The sequence below is a fragment of the Centroberyx affinis genome, unplaced genomic scaffold (assembly GCF_046629955.1).
Source record: "Centroberyx affinis isolate AG114_WGS23_722 - 3 ecotype Tasmania unplaced genomic scaffold, CSIRO-AGI_Caff_v1 ptg004734l_1, whole genome shotgun sequence".
Classification (NCBI taxonomy): domain Eukaryota; kingdom Metazoa; phylum Chordata; class Actinopteri; order Beryciformes; family Berycidae; genus Centroberyx; species Centroberyx affinis.
In genome coordinates this window covers 527,779-531,958 of record NW_027282291.1, presented here as the reverse complement: position 1 = coordinate 531,958, position 4,180 = coordinate 527,779, and positions in this window count along the sequence as shown.

Genomic DNA, 4,180 nt, shown 5'->3' with positions numbered 1-4,180 from the left:
TAACAGTTGTCAGTACAAATACAGTGGTGTAATCCAGTGATTCTCAACCTTTTTCATACCAAGGACCGCATTAGGGCCACAGACCCCCATTTGATGAGATTTTGTCTCTCGGACCCAAATCTGAGACTATTTTTATTGTTAGATATGATTTTGTCCATAATTCCAAGACTATCTGTATTGTAGGTAGAGAGATAACAGTGAAACTATGATCAAAACAGTCATTCTTCTACATTCTATAACTGTGTTAACTTCTAGTAAATTAAATAATGGTGAAGTTTAACAATTCATCCATTTTCTGGGGACCCCCTGGAACCTCCTCAAGGACCCCTGGTGGTCGCCGGACCCCACGTTGAGAACCACTGGTGTAAGCTATGTGGGACACATGGGCAGTTAAAAATAGGCCCTTCTGGTTTCCATCCGTCTAATGATACACTGTCACTGTCACCAAGTGGAGCAAATGAAACACAAACAAGGCCTGACGAGTTAATATCAGAGTACCATCGACCCTGTGGAGTCCCAGCCTAAAACAAGCGATGCGAGAAAGAGATCTAGTTCTCTGTGCCCTGAGAAATCCAGAGAACAGGGCATTGCCATGGCAACAACGCTGATCTATATAGCTAATATAGTAGGTGGGTCATGGAGATAGACTATAAAGGAGTACTTTTGCTTTCACTAGAAGCACAACTCTGAGGGATGTGCACTTATAAATCATGTCTCCACGCTCAAATGGCCATCCTAGAGTGAATAAATCAGACAGCGTCCCCATCCCATACATGAGCTGCCTTGTCCTCTTCTCCTTCACACCTCCACATGGGAGCACAGGGGCGAGTAACAAACCACACACACGTGCACACTGCACACACATTCATGCATTTACACATATGCATGACTTCAAACACAGCACTCTTTTTGAGAGAGGGGTTAAGTCTATAAAACCCTCCTGAGTCCTTGTGTGCATGGTGGGTGGACAGGAGAGGAGCAGGGGGTCAGGTATGTAACAGCCACTGAACTGAGACCTTTTTCTTACAGTATCACAGAATGATAAAGGGATGATAAATAGATGATTCAAATTTCAGATTCATCATCAACCCAGTGACTGCACACTGGCCTCTCTAATTCACAGCTTCCCCCCACTACTGCTACCGGTACAAGGGGACTTTTATGAGGCACGGTGCAGTGAAGTATGGCTCTGCTTGTCTGGATGCAGTGCAGTACAGTAGCCCAGGGCCTTACTGTAAAGGAGGCAGCTACAGCTTGGCAATTAGGGCAACACACAGACAGGAAAACAAGGGGGTTTACAAACCTGCCTGTGGAAATGACTGCCCAACTGTCCTAGAAACTACTGAAGCCTGCCTAGCAGCCCTCAATGGAGGCTTTCACGGTGAAATGTTAAAACCCAACTGCCCATTTTGCACAACAATCAGTCCAAAGTTGAGGAAGAGAGCCCATCTTTTTCTCCCAGTCCATTTGAAATGAAAGGGCTGCAGCTAACAAACACTAACACACCTCCGGTACCAAGGGAGATTTCTAACTGTTGGTGTTGGAAAAAAGTACTCCAGCTCTTTCCATTCTCACTGGGGAAGGCCTTAACAAACATAAGTCTGCTCCATGAGTCATCAGCACTCACAGCCTGAAATAGCATGTCATTTTCAAAACCATTTCCAATCATTCCCCTGTCCTAAAAACTGCATAAAATAATGGGGATTATTCAGTTTAATCTTCTGGATTCAAGAGTGATCACTCTTTGAACTGACTAAGGGTCTCTGAAGTGTGAATGCATTGATTATTTTATCATATATTGATTGGTCGGATTAACCAATCATTATGATGGACAGGACCAGTGAAATAACTGGCCATGTGGTTGACAGCATGATTGATTAATTGCTGATTGATTGATGACTTACACTTCAAAGGATAATGAGCACTAAAGTCTACATAAGCTAACCACCAACTTCCACATGGACGCACACACACTAACGCATGCATACTCACACACACATGCAAACACAAGCATAAATTGTTCTGTTGCTAAGCCTGGTCACTTATGTGTTCAGTATTCCATCTGAAACAGGGACCGCAAAATGACTTTACTCATGTCAACGTTGTTTACATTACACTCTGACGCTAACATTTTACAGCAGCCTCTAAAGTGTTCCACTGCAACCACAGAATAACATTCAACTGCGACCAAAAACACGGCTGACCAAATCATGCCGTTTCCCAAATAAAACACTACCCCACACTTAGAAACATTTCACAGACAACCAAAAGGCACCTCTCACGGCCGCAGAATTACACCTCTGGATAAAGCCAAAGTCTCCCCCAACAGCACAACAGGAGGAAGTGGCAGATCTAGAGCAAGACCACTGTATCCAGCTGTACATAACACGTGTTTGTGGGATAGGGGGTGTTTTTACTATGAAGGGAAAATGGCATGATTGGAGGGTGGATGGAAGGTATACAGTGTGTGTGTGCATGTGCACCATTTGTTCAACTCAACTTTTTACATCCTAAGTACCTAAGCCTCTATCCCTGTTCTGTCTCCCCCTCCCCACTTGGACCATTGCTCTCCATTATCAGAGCAGAGTGGTGGTACTGGGTGTGGCGGGAGGGTCGTCCCTGTGCCCACCACACCACCCTGCATCTGTTCCAGGCAGGATGGACGTCAGCATGTGGAGGGGAGCGTCCCCCAGGCTGCTGACAGTCTAAGTGTCCCAGCGGGGGACAGCCCTGCCCTGTACGGGTCATGGCGATGCCCGTTCTAGTTCCAGTTCAGTCCAGTCTAGTCCAGAAAGGGGGTAGCTGTACAAGGGGTGGGGGTGGAGACGGGCGGGTTGATGGAAGACAGGGGTGAAGGGGCCGAGGGTGAGGAACAGGGGGTAACTGAGAATCTCCTCCCCTCCTGCTGATCTTCTGTGCTGATACATACTGGACTCTACCCAACATACACACAGCGACAGAAAGGTCACTGTACACTCGACACCGACGCATCTTTTTTGTTTAATTTGACGTCAGAATCATTTTCAAAATGTCACTTGGCTCCAAAAAGGCAGAGTCAGCAATGGGAGCTTTCCAGCAAGGACGATCTGAGGTAAGTCTTCTCCCGTTGGCCTGTCTAAATTTATGGACCAAGTGCTTGATGGTTCATGGTTGCAATTTCTTAGATGAGTCACTCAGCTTGAATGATAACTGAACATATCCCAGATGCCAATGAGGGAGAGTCATCTAAATTAACATTTTGTGTAGGAGGGACACTAAATGGAAACCGAATGGAAACTGGAAATGGAAATCACTGAAACCTTCTCTTCAAGCTGAGGTTTGTGGATGGCAGAATTAGATGAGAGCAAACAGCCAACCCACACCCAGCACACACACACACACACATACACACACACACAAACACACAATCACACACACACACACACACACACACACACACACACACACACACACACACAAAGTGAGAGGCCTGTTATAGAAGCCAGGTGTACAGTAGACAGACTAATAAAGGCTCCTATTTCCTCTCTAATGGCTCCAGTATTTCCCCCTATAGTGCCACACTGCAGTGCTCTGAGCCATGTTAGCATACCCACAGGAGACAGTGGGGCTGCTAGTGCCAGTCTCCTATACACTTAGTCAAATGCAGGAAGCTGGCCTAGCCACTGGGAACCAAAATGCGGAGTCTGACACATTGCTGCAGAGAAATAGTCTGCAGAGCCATCTATACTAAAGAGATTAGATCAAACAGTTTAACATGATTGTACTGTATTTCAGCTGACCCTTTCATCCTACAGCAATTTACAGATAACAGATATCCTTCATTTGGGAATGGAATCTATAGCTATCGCGTTCCATACCTCAAATAACTCATGCGGTACACATGAGACCTGCACAATGAGCCCTCCTGCAACCCTTTTTGTCTGGAAAATATGGCTCCAAGCATAGAGATAATACCATACCATGCATAGCCAGCCTGTCACCCCATAGATTCTGATTGTTTCACACGGGGTTGATCACTGTATATCATTAACAACCTGAAGAGTTGACATGACTACAATAAAACCACAGACCCAGATGGGGCTGTTCTAGCAACCACCTCGTTCATAACGGCTGTCATATCCTCTTTCGCGTAACCGTCGGCCAAATTACAGCCCCAGTCGAATTTCTATTGGAGGGAAAA